The sequence below is a fragment of the Prionailurus bengalensis genome, chromosome D2, assembly GCF_016509475.1.
Source record: "Prionailurus bengalensis isolate Pbe53 chromosome D2, Fcat_Pben_1.1_paternal_pri, whole genome shotgun sequence".
In the NCBI taxonomy this organism is placed as follows: Eukaryota; Metazoa; Chordata; class Mammalia; order Carnivora; family Felidae; genus Prionailurus; species Prionailurus bengalensis.
Genome location: NC_057351.1, coordinates 77,914,105 through 77,927,304, shown reverse-complemented (window position 1 = coordinate 77,927,304; position 13,200 = coordinate 77,914,105). Strand labels below are relative to the sequence as shown.

The 13,200-nt window shown below is 43.4% G+C and overlaps 1 protein-coding gene across 6 annotated transcripts in view; it reads right to left on the bottom strand.

Moving 5' to 3' along the window:
• PLEKHA1 (pleckstrin homology domain containing A1) overlaps positions 1-12,816 on the bottom strand; it is a 58,784-nt gene extending 45,968 nt beyond the window's left edge. For 5 of the 6 annotated variants that reach the window (XR_006299865.1, XR_006299866.1, XM_043597765.1 and 2 more), the window contains exon 1: positions 12,527-12,633. The gene's annotated coding sequence lies outside the window, so the exon portion shown is untranslated. Of the gene's footprint in view, positions 1-12,526 lie in introns of all 6 variants that reach the window. The other variant, XM_043597766.1, reaches the window with a different exon arrangement.
• Positions 12,817-13,200: the final 384 nt, after the last annotated feature.

Genomic DNA, 13,200 nt, shown 5'->3' with positions numbered 1-13,200 from the left:
AGCTATCCATGTGGGAAAACAATGTAACAAAATTAATCACAGACCTAATTTGAAAACCACAACAAGAAAGCTTCTTAAGAAATCCATAGGAGAAAGTGTTCATGACTCTGTGGGTACACAAAGAATTCTTAATTAAGACACAAAGAGCATGCACCATATAGTAGTTGTTAGATTGGACTTCATCAAAATTAAAAACTGCTCTTTGAAAGACACTGTTAAGAAATCAAAAGATAAGCCACAGAATGGGAGAAATATTCAGTACATATATGTCTATCAAATACATGATATCCAAGAACGGGCAAGAAATTATTACAATTTGGTAAGATAAACAACCAATTAGGAAAATGGCCAAAAAATCTGGACAAGTCAACAAAGAAGATATAGAATAGTAAACGGGCACATAAAAAGATGCTCACCATCATTAGTCAGAAAGGTGCTGCAAATAAAAACCAAGAGATACCACAGCATACCTACTAGAATGGCTAAAACAAAAACAACCCAAAAAACAACAACAAAACCCTGGCGATGCCGAATGCTGACAAGCATGTGGAACAAATGAACCCCCTCTCATACACTGCTGGTGGGAATGCAAAATCGTACAGCAACTTGGAAGAACAGTTTGGCAATTTCTTACAAAGTGAAACATACCCATATACTATGACCCGACAGTATTTAGCTAAGTGAAGTGAAAGCTGTGCGTACGAAAAATCTGTATACAAATATTTATAGCAACATTATTTATAGCAGGCATAAAAGCAAAAACAACCTTTGACCAATAAATGACCGGGTGCATCTAATGCGATGGAATATTACTTGACAGTATAAACGAACAAACCAATGAAACGTACAGCATAGATAAATCTCAGATCTATTTTGCCAAGTGAAAGAAGCCAGATCAAAAAGGCTACAGGGACAGAAGACAAATCAGTGTGTGAAGGGAGGGGCTGGTTTCAAAGGGTAATCTTCGCAGCGATGGAAATGTTCTCATTCTTGATTGTGGTGGGCACACTGGTACACACTTCCCACAACTCAGGCCCACACACCAGAGTAAACTTTACTGCGTGCAAGTTAAAAACAAAACAAACAAAACAAAACAAAACCATGACAGAAAAACAGATCAGAATTGCTAGGGCCTGAAATAAGGAAAAGGAGTAACTACCAAGAAGCAGAAGTCAAATGTTTCTGATCATGTAACAACTGCTGTTTATCTTGACTGTGGTGGAACTTACACAATTATATGCACAAGTCAAAACTTACAGAACCGAACCCTAAAATGAGTAAAAGTGACTGTAAATAATATAGCAATAATCGTGAAACTGAAAAGACATCATACACACCCACCAGATGACTAAAAGTAAGCAGACTGACAACACAAAATGTTGTCGAAGATGTGGTGCGTCCAGAATTTCTGTACTGCTGATGGGAATGTAAAATGATACAACCACTCTGGGGAAAGTTCTGGCAATAAAACCAAACATGCACCTAATCTATGACCCAGTCATTCCATTCCTAGGTATTTACTCAAGAAAATGAAAACACATATGCATGTAAAGACTCATTCACTAAGATTTATAGCAGCTTTATTCCTAACAGCCCCAAACTAGAAACAACCCAAATGTCCGTCAACACATGAAGAGATAAATAAAATGTAATTTGTCTATACAATGGAATACCACTTCACAGGGGAACATGCTACAATATAGTCAAAACTCATCGAACTATAAACTTTAAGTGGATACAGTTTATTGTATGTAGCTTAAAACTCTAAGAAATTAACAAAAAATATCCAGCAGCAACAAAAAATTCACTGATAAAACTGACCACCCATAACTTTTTATAAAAGCTTTTCCATCCTGCCTGGTGGCTCAGTTGGTTGAGCATTTGAGTTTTAATTTCAGCTCAGGTCATGATCTCACAGTTCGTGAGTTCGAGCCCCATATCGGGCTCTGTGCCGACAGCTCGGATCCTGGAGCCTGCTTCCGATTCTGTGTCTCCCTCTCTGCCTCCCCCTCCCCCACTCACACTCTTTTTCTCTCCCAAAAATAAACATTAAAAAAAAGGGTTGGTTTTTTTTTTAATTTTTGCATGGCAAAAACCTGATAAGCAAAGTCAAAAACCAGTGGAAAATATTTACAACTTCTATCATCACAGACGGCTAATCTCCCTAACACTTAAAGAGCTTGCAAAAAAATGTCAAGGGAAATATATCAAAAGTTCAATAGAAAAATGGGCAAAAGGCATGAACCGACATTCTACAGAAAAAGATATAAAAATGGCCCTTAAACATATGAAGAGATGCTCAACATTAATCATAATAAGAAAAATCCCAAAAATACAAAGATAAAGTAGGCACTGCCAGTGACACCACAGAAAATGCAGCCAGATTTCACGTGCCTACTTGTCTAAGAGCGTGATACACTACGTTATGTCTATGAAGCACTTCTGAAAAAAATAATACAAATGGCTGAATCTCACCAAGCCTCTAGATCCAACTACCAACGGGTAGGAAATACAGAAAACAGAGGAAGAACATGTTAAACCATACCACAGGGATTCAAATAGCCAAATCCAAACTGTAAGAAATTTCTCAGGACAAATAACATGGTTCCTTCAAAAACAAATTCCGGGGAGCAGAGGGAAAGGAACAGGAGGAAGAACCTAGAAGGGGCTCAGTCGGTTAGACGTCCGACTTCAGCTCATGATCTCATGGTTCGTGAGTTCGAGCCCCTGTGTCGGGCTCTGTGCTGACAACTCAGAGCCTGGAGCCTGCTTCAGATTCTGTGTCTCCCTCTCTCTGTCCTCTCTGGCTTGTACTCTGTCTCTCCCTTAAAAGTAAATAAACATTAAAAAAAAAAAAAAAAAGACATAATCACAACATAGGGACCTTATATAAATCCTGTTTAAAAAAAAAAAACAAAACACTGGGGAGCCTGGGTAGCTCAGTTGGTTAAGCATCTGACTTTGGCTCAGGTCACGATCTAGGGGTTCATGAGTTCAAGCTCCACATGGGGCTCTGTGCTGACAGATCAGAGCCTGGAGCTGCTTTGGATTCTGTGTCTCCCTCTCTCTCTGCCCCTCGGCGCCCCACCCCACCCCCATCAAAAATGAATAAACATTAAACAAAAAAAAAAAAGTAAAAAAAAAAACACTGATACATTTAAGAAAATTAGATATTAAATATTGCCTAATGGTATTAAGAAAATAGATCTTTATTTTCAGTGTGATAATGTCATTGTGGTTATATTACCAAGAAAATGAATCCTTACCAGGTAGAGGTATTTACTGATACAGAAATAAAATATTGCCTACAAATACAGGGGGAAGGGACTGAAGGAGGCAAGGGCTGGATTGACAGCTGTTGGAGCTAAGTGATGGGTACTGTGGTTACACAATTCAGTCTACCTTTGTGGATGTTCACAACTCTTCAAAATGGAAAAACTCTGTTCTACAGAGAAATACCATTTCTCACCTATCAGACTGGCAAAAAGTCAAAAGCTTGACAATACACTATATTGATGAGGCTGTAAGAAAACAGGGACTCTCTTACATCACTCATAAAAATGCAAAATGGTGCAACCCTAGTGAAGAGAATACGGCACTATTTAACAAAATCACATATACATTTATCCTATAACCCAGTAATTCTACTCAGTATTATAATTCTGAAACTATTTTATATGGTAGCATTTTATGTGTATTATAGAATAACATAAACATATTGATGCTAAGATTTATCTTAGATAACATTTACTAATGTATACAATATAATATAAAGTAATAAAACATTTATTTACTTGTTATTAGGAACCATGATTTTCATGTTAAAAGATGTATAAAAAAGGCAAAACTCTACACAATACATCTGAACTAGAGATATTATAAACATATGGTCTTTGAAAATATGATAGTAATAAAAAATCATCACTTTGCACTCCCACTATAATCATGGATTGGATCAAGGATCTTTAATAAACTAAAACCATTATATAATATGTTGTTAGAGAACAGAATATTCATATAGCCTCAAAATACCTACCCCACAGTTTTCTTACTAATTAATTACAAAGAGAAAAATGTATCTCTACAAGAGAGATCTTATAGCCCCCATCTTTACCAAATGATTATCTAATGAATCTAGATGCTAGGTCCTAATGAATACCACATCTCTCTAAATAGACCACATATTATAGGATTCCAATGATAGGCACTCCATGTGGGCAAACCCAAAACGCAGAAGTAGATTAGCACTTGCCTAGGGATAGAAGGGAGGAGGGGAATTGAGGAGTTACCTAGGGATGGGAGGGTACAGAGTTTCTTTCCAGAGTAATAAAAAATATTCTAAAATTGACTGTGGTAACAGTTGCACAATATACTGTGAATATACTAAAAACTACTGAATTGTACATTTTAAATGGGTGAATTATATTCTAATAAAGCTGTTTTTTAAAAACAGGATGGGGCGCCTGTAAGCAATCCGACTTAGGCTCAGGTCATGATCTTGCGGCTCATGAATTTGAGCCCCACGTCGGGCTCTGAGCTATCAGTCTGGAGCCTATTTCAGATTCTATGTCTCCTCCTCTCTCTGTTCCTCCCCTGCTAACGCTCTGTGTGTCTCTCTCAAAAATAAGTAAACATTAAAAAAAAATTCTTTTTAAACAGGAAATAGTTAACAACTGTCTTTTATTCTACAGCACACCAGAAACTCTAAGAAACATCTTATCTCCCAGACCTCTAAACGTAAGAGTGACCCAGGAGGTGGCCCACGGACCTCTTCTCTGTATATATGCAGTCCCTTGGTGAGCTCACTTACTCACATAGGTCCACTTACAGATGGCTTCCAATACCTACCTCCAGCCCTGGACATTCAGCTGAACTCCGGACTCACGTGTACAAATGTCCACTCTACAGATCTACCTACTTCTCTAACAGACATCTCAAACTTAACAAACTGCTCCAGATATTCCCCTTAGAAACTTGTTCCTCTCTGCCTTCCTCTTCTCAAAAACCAACCACTCCCTTCTTCCAGCTGTTCGGGCAAAATATCCTGATGTCGGACTTGAATGAATCTTCTCTCTCTCATTACACGTCCAGCGTAGCAGCAAAGCCTGTTGGCTCCTGTAAACATACCCAGAATCCCACTACTTCTCATCACCTGCTCTGCTGCCTCCGTGGTGCACGTCACCACTGCCTCTCCACTGGATTACTGCAGGGGCTTCCTTGCTTCTGCTCTTGCCCCATTCACTTTATTCTCCATGAAAACATATACTCAAAAGTGTTTATTCAATAAACACGTATTACTACTTGCCAAGCACTGTTCCAAATACTTAAATATGAGTTCATTTAATCCTTATAACAACAACTTTACAGATGAAAAAACAAAGGCATGGAGAAATTTTTTAAATAACTTGTCCACTGTCCTAGGTTTGGAAAGTGGCACAGCTAGGATTCAAACCAGGGGAGTCTAGCCCTGGAGCCCAGGCTCTTCTGTACAATATTATGTAAAGTCACCCTGCTCAAAAGTCTTCAACTTTGGCTGCTTATTAGAATTACCTAAGAGCTGTTAAAAGTCCTGCGGCCAAGGCTGGCCCCACACCCCTAACCAACTAAATCAGAAAACTCTGGAGACAGGGCCACCTGGCTGGCTCAGTCAGAAGAGCATGTGACTCCCGATCTCGAAAGTTGTTAAGTTCGAGCCCCACGTTGGGTGTGGGGATTACTTAAATAAATAAAAGTTAAAAAAACATAACAAGGGGTGCCTGGGTGGCTCAGTCGGTTGAGCGTCCAACTTCAGCTCAGGTCACGATCTCATGGCTTGTGAGTTCGAGCCCCGCGTCGGGCTCTGGGCTGACAGCTCAGAGCCTGGAGCCTGTTTCCGATTCTGTGTCTCCCTCTCTCTGTCCCTCCCCTGTTCACACTCTGTCTCTGTCTCTCTCAAAAATAAATAAAACATTAAAAAAAAATTTTTTTTAAACATAACAAAACTGAAACTCTGGAGATGGAATATCATTACTTTTTAAAAATTTTTGACAGAGAGACAGGCAGACAGCACAAGCTGGGAAGAGCAGAGGGAGAGAGACAGAATCCCAAGCAGGCTCCATGCTCAGTGCGGGGGCCCGACGCAGGGCTTGATCCCATGACCCTGGGATCATGACTTGAGCCGAAATCAAGAGTCAGACCCTCAGCCAAGTGAGCCACCCAGGTGCCCCAACATCAGCACGTTTTAAAATCTCCCCGGACGATGTCAGTGTTCAGCGAGGGCACCTACTACATCAGACAAGCTCCCCACTTGGCCTTTGAACTCAAATGTCACTTTCCCAGAGAAAAAGTGACACCCCATCTCGACACTATCTAAAATTGCAAATGCTGTGAGCCGGACTGCCACTTCCCAGCTCGCTTTCCTGCTTTACTCTGCTCCTTAGCATTTGCTGCTAACAAACAATATCACTTATTTATTTACCTGTTTGTTGTCTGTTTCCCCACACTGGAAAGGCTCCAGGAGAGCAGTGATTTTTTTTTTTTTTTTTTTTGTATTTACTATTGTTTCTCCAATGCCTAAAACAGTGCTGACACATGGAAGGCACTCAGTAACTATTTGTTGAAGGAAGCATTAAGGAGCCCATAATTACTTCAACCAATATTTTTTCCCTCCACAACTGTTTTATTCACATACAACTAACATAGTGTTATATTAGTTTCAGGTGCACAGTATAGTGATTCCACAGTCCCATACATTACCCAGTGCTCATCCCCGTAAGTGTACTTTTAGTCCCCTTCACCTATTTCACCCCTCCCCAACCTCCCATCTAGTAACCACCAGTTTGTTCTCTATAGTTAAGAGCGGGGAAGGGGGGGGGGGGTTGTCTTTCTTTTTCTTTGTTCACTTATTTTGTATCTTAAATTCCACAAATGAGTGAACTCATTCGGTATTTGTCGTTCTCTGACTTATTTCACTTAGCATAATACCCTTAGATCCATGTTGTTGCAGTGAGTATTCACGTTTAGGTTTCTAGATAGAAAGCTGCTTTTTCCTCATTAGACAAGAAATCATCTAGCAGATTTAAATGACTGATTTGCTTAGACAACGGAAGGAAAAAGGTTCAAATACTGGATTTCTATTTGTATTTATTTTTTTTAGTAAAAATTGAATGAGGCAAGAACAGATAAAACTGCATTATTAAAACCTCCCCCCAAATGTATCCTTCAGTCTAAGGTATAGTTAGACCATATAATCAGTCACAACTTAACATATTCACAGTTAATACTTCATCAGTCAAGAACCAGGAAGTAAGCCAAAAAGTAAAAAGAAAACAAAAATCAGTGAGAGACAGAGGGGAAAAAAAAGAAAAATTAAATTCTGCACAGTGAGGGGCGCCTGGGTGGCTCAGTCGGTTAAGCATCCGACTTCGGCTCAGGTCATGATCTCACGGTTCGTGAGTTCAAGCCCCGCATCGGGCTCTGCGCTGACAGCTCGGAGCTCGGAGCCTGGAGCTCGCTTCGGATTCTGTGTCTCCTTCTATCTCTGCCCCTCCCCACCTTGTGCTCGGTCTCTCTCTGTCTCTCAAAAATAAATAAATGAAAAAAAAAAATTTTTTTTAATTCTGCACAGTGAGACCTCGTTAGGCCCACAGGGGTTCACTATCATTTGTTACCCAGTGTTGGGTGAGACTAGCCTTGTCGTCCCGAATTTGCTAACAAATACAAAGCTGAAGATATAAGGACATCAACACCTGGGGAGCCCAACACGGACACCCCTTCCCCCCCCCACAGGGGCAGCTCTGGCACCCTAATCAACACCTTAACCTTAGCATCACTCAATACAAGTGGCTGGGATACAAGAGAGGGAAAAAATGAGAAGTCTTTCGAGTCTTCAGGGAGAACACAGGGAAAAGATGAGGGTATTCACCCCAAAACAGTGGCAGGGCCCTCCAAGAGAATCAATCATTCACCAAGAAGTGCCTATGAGGAGAGACTGGCATCCCATTCTCCAGTTCAATGCCTACTTATGAAGTAGATCGCGTGACTGATCGTGCACCTATTTGAGCAGGGGACAAAAAAAAAAAAAAAAAAGAAACGTAAGGGCACAAAAAGGGGGCAGATTTTTGCAGCTGGCATAGCACCATTTGGCGTCACAAGGAAGTGAGTTTCCAGTGGATTAAACGAAAACTGCAGAAGGTTAGCTAGACTTGAGCTGTCTTGCTGTTATCAAAACATCTGGCTGTAGAGAGAAGATCCCCAAACCGCCTCACCCCACACACTCCTAGGAACCCGGGGGTGGCACTAACACTAACACCACGACAGGGACAAGGAGGTGGGCATGTAGGCTGGAAAAGGTTAACCCACAGCAAATTCCATATCCAGGAACTACGTGCGGTGGGGAGTCTCTCACCAAAAGTTCCAGTGTGGGTGACTATCAGCGGATATGAATGGCTTGCCACTGTTCATCAAAAGAGGGCTTTAACAGCCCCCCGTAAGACTTGTCTTTTTCCATTTTTCTTCTTACAAGTCCCTGCCCAAGTAGATCCCAGAAGAGGAAAGAGAAAGGAATTCTGGGAGCATACCACAATCCCTCTCCACTCCAAGTACCTCAAGCAGTAAGTGGCCTGACAGTGGGGTAAGAGAGGACAGGAACTTGAAATTGAATAGGAGATTGAAGGTTTAAACTGAAACAGACAGATGAGCTTTTAATAGCTGTCAATGATGGAAAAGCTATCATTTGTCCATATTATGAGGTGGAGAGAGAGGGGGGGAAAGGAAGAGCCTACAAATCATATCTGAAAGCAGTAAACAGTGAAAAATAAAACTGTCTTCTGTTTGTTTTCACCAAGCTCAGACTGCTCAATAACCTGATGACATACAGAACAGCATCACTGCCCTTAGCAATGAGAGGAAACACCTGACATGAAAATTCCCACGGGGGATTTACTGTACTGGGTAAGACGCTACATTAGAAGTCCTTTGAGACTGCTTCCAGTTCTAAGTGCCTGTGATTGTCCTTTCTTCGGGAAGAGGGTAAACTGAATACAGAATCCAGAGTTCAATGGTTAAACTATAAAAGGCTAGGCTGCGTGCAAGGATAAAACCACAACTTTTTGGAAAATAAAACTATCAGACTGACAATTATAAGGTTTCTATGTAGGAAAAAAAATTTAAGACCTTCAGATTTCTTTAAATGCTAAAAAATATCCTAAATGACACCCATTTTCTTTCACGGTCAACAGACATTCCAATTCAAAGAAAACTTACGCTATAACATCCCCAGAACACTATTTCCCTGAATCAAAGCAATGCAACTAATCGAAAGGCTTATCAAAATAAACAGCAAATACGTTTGCTTAAATATCTTCTAGGCATTATAAACTCACATATTCTTTATTACACAGCCACTATTAGGAAAAATATTAGCGTTCAGTGGTTTCATGTTACTCATTAGGCATAACAGAGTCCTACTGCTAAACAAGCAGCAACAGGAATTTTCATTTTTAAATAAAAACATCCCATATTTCTATGTTGCTAAAAATAACAGACAAGCATCGAAAACCACCAAGTTTCTGCCCTAAGAACTCTTTTCTGGTATCATGTCAGTACCTTTTTAAATGCTGTGTACTCACAATGGTCAAAACCATTGAAACTCAATTTTCATATTTATTTCCTACTGAAGCCATTTTATTATATCACTGCAGATCAGAAACGAGAGAATCATCTTGAAATTGAAAATCAAAATTTAGGGGCGCCTGGGTGGCGCAGTCGGTTAAGCGTCCGACTTCAGCCAGGTCACGATCTCGCGGTCCGTGAGTTCGAGCCCCGCGGCAGGCTCTGGGCTGATGGCTCAGAGCCTGGAGCCTGCTTCCGATTCTGTGTCTCCCTCTCTCTCTGCCCCTCCCCCGTTCATGCTCTGCCTCTCTCTGTCCCAAAAATAAATAAAAACGTTGAAAAAAAAAATTAAAAAAAAAAAGAAAAGAAAATCAAAATTTAATATTAATAACAGTAAAATGCTCAAGCATGGAGAGAAGTAATACTTGCATAGTACTGCAGCTCAAGCTGAAGGCTGAGGCAGTTACTGCTATGGTACTTGAAGTTTGGGGTCTCATAAAAGCAGAGTTAACTGTTGTCACATCTGAATAATTACTATATTCTACTCAGAAAATGATTTATCTCTCCCATTCTTAAACACCAGAAATACTTAAACAAGAACAACTACTTAACAGCAAGCAGTATTTCAAAATCAAAGTCTGACTTAAATTATGCTAATAAATTATTTCACAGATTTCATTCTGGGTTACAAAGTATCATACCGTCAAAATAACAGCAAGTTTTGCAGTATGACCATAAGAACTTTCGGGCTTAAATCTTGGGTTTTTTTTGTTTTTGTTTTTTAAGCTGCATTAGACATTTTTAGAGAAAAAGCCCCTATAAACATATAAAATGTTGCCATCTTTTCCAGATATTTTCTCAGGCGTCTTCAACATCCTCACATCCTACAGGTTAACAACAAACATGCGAGGACTGCCCACAGCGACTTTCTAAAGAAAATACCCCAATGCTATTCTTAATGCCCTTAAACACTTCTAAAAAGGTCCTTCCGGCTTATGAACTCATGGCAGTTTCCTAACAATTGTATACTTATCCTGTTTGACTGTCTCTCCTAGCCTATGACAAACTCAAATTTACGCATCACCTCTCCTTCCTATTTGGCTACACTGCTAAAACCGGAGAATAAAAAAGATACAAACCTGCTACTTCCCTCCTCCCCAAAGCAACCATAAAACTACTAATTAGCAAGATAAAGTGCCATAGGAAGCAGTTTCAACACATATGAATCACATCTTCTCAATGTCACAAAAGTTACCCACTACTTACCGCAAAGAGCAAATTCACGGCCATGCCCCTTGCTATCCTTTGATAGGGCTCTCTATTCAAGAGAAATTCATCAGTGGAAACATTCTAGGGTTTATGGCACTATAAAATAAATTAACCATTAACCCAAATTCTGCTAAGCTTAAACATGCATGTTTAAATACATAATTATTCTAATATGTAATTTGCCTTGGGAAGATTCGGCCAAGATAAGGAGTATTTAAACCTACTATGTTTGGGGAAATATTTTTTTTGCCACCAGTGTATTAATATGAAAATTGCGAGTACGAAAAGCGATAGGAATTTTAGTAAGAATGGGTCTTACTATTTTTGAAATAACAGTTCTTCAGGTTCTTCACAGTGTGAAGAAAAATGGAGTTTCGCAAAACGACTCTTTTCAGTTTGTCTCTGAATCATATTAAAGCTTGGCCAAATTTCGCTGTCAAAAGTGTCTCGATGGCATTAAACCAACAGAAAGTATGTAAGCTGAGCGCTCGGGACGGGGGGGGGGGGGGGGGGGGGGGTAATAAAGCGGACTTGATCAGCAGTATTCTAAGATAAGAGACAATAGTTACAAAACTCATACCGCGCTACTTGTTCCAGTCATTAAACACACAGGAAATAAGATTTTCTAGTTAGAAAACTAATTCACAAAGGGCAATGACTTCACGAAGGCAAAGAAAGTCTTGCTGCAACAGACAACGATCCATCGTAAAATTAAGAAGGATCGCAGGACTGGAAGGTGAAACAAGAGGAAAAGGGCACAAATCGCGTGCATATTTCTTCCTTAAACCTCGTCTTGGATCTGCCCCCCGCCCCCCGCCCCCCGCCCCCCGCCAGAGCGATCGGGTGCCCAGCCGAGGGCAGGTGCTCTGCTATGGGACTCGGCATAACCAGAAGTCAACAAAGGCCGTAAACACTATAAATAACAAGACCGTTTTCACTATGACAACACTTTCCCCTCTGATGATCTATCCAAGGAGGGTCATTAGAAAGCATCTGAAATAAACCACAAACCACTCAGGACCTCCCCCAAAGCGCTGCGGCTGCCGGCTGGCATCGAGGCTTAAGGACCTGGGTTCGGGTCGCCTCCCTGCTCCTACCCGCGTGACCTTGGGCAAGTCACTTTCAACCCTCGCACCGGTCATCTGCACCATTAAGGTGCGAAGGGAAAGCGTGATTCTATGCACAGCCCAGGGCGGAGTCGGCTGCAGACTCGGAGAGTCCTAAAGTGAAAGCGCGTCAAGACCGTGGAAAACGATGCCCCGGGCAGTTGAGCCCCCGTGGGCACCGTCCTGGAGTCGGGCCACCCCGACAGGCGTCGCCCGCCGGGAATCCCCGGACAGCTGGCCGGCGCAGGGCGTCCAGGAGCAGCGCGCGACCGTCCTTCCCCAGCACAGCCCCCCGACTAGCTAGCTCGTCGGCGACCGCGACCGCCGCCGGCCTCCCCGCCCTCCTGCGCCGGACGCCGCCGAGGGCTGAGGTCAGGAAAACAATAAAGGAGTCGCGGGAAGAGGACGCCGCCCCCTCCCGCCGCCCCGGAGCCCGCGCGCAGGTGAGCCTGCGCCGCGGCCTCGCCCAGGTGCAGCCGCGCGGGGCGGACACACGCCGACAGGGGCCGCGGGGCAGCCCGGGACCCTGCACCGCCCGCCGCCCGCCGCCCCGCACTCACCAGCGCCCGCCGGCTCCTCGGCGGACGCTCGGCCGCCTCCCCGATCGCCTCAGCCGGCGCGGCGCTCCCAGAGCCCGGCCCCGCCCACCCCGCCCCGGTGCGGCCGCGCTCCTCCCGCCCAACTTCACGTCGGCCCTCCGCCCGCAGCACCCACGCCGCCGCGGCCCCGGCTCCCACAGCCACCGAGCTGCCGGAGCGGCGCCCACGACGGCCAGTCCGCACACTGCGCACGCGTGCCCGCGCCGCCTCAGCCCCCAGACGGCGGCCGAGATTCCGAAGCCGGCACTCCCAGCCCGCGGGGACTACAAGTCCCGGCAGGCCCCGCGCGGGTCCCGGCGGCGTGGCGGGCCGGGCATCGGGCGTCTTCCTAATTCCAGAGGAGGCGGCCTCGGCGCGTCGGGGCGGGCCGCGCGTGGAGCCCTGGTCCACTGCGCCGCGGTGCCTCCTGGGATTGGTAGTTTTCGAGGAGCAGGGGCGTGGCTCGGAGTGGGCGGGGCGGAAACTCGGGGTTCTCTGATGTCATCGGCTAGAGCTTCGCGGCGTGGGGATCTTTAAAAATAGGCTTCGCTCGTTTGCGAATAATTTGTTTGCAAGTTGTTCCATAATCGGTCCAGGAAGCATAAATTGACAGGCCGCTGTGTGACCTGGAGAAAAACGCTTTACAGCTCTGCGCG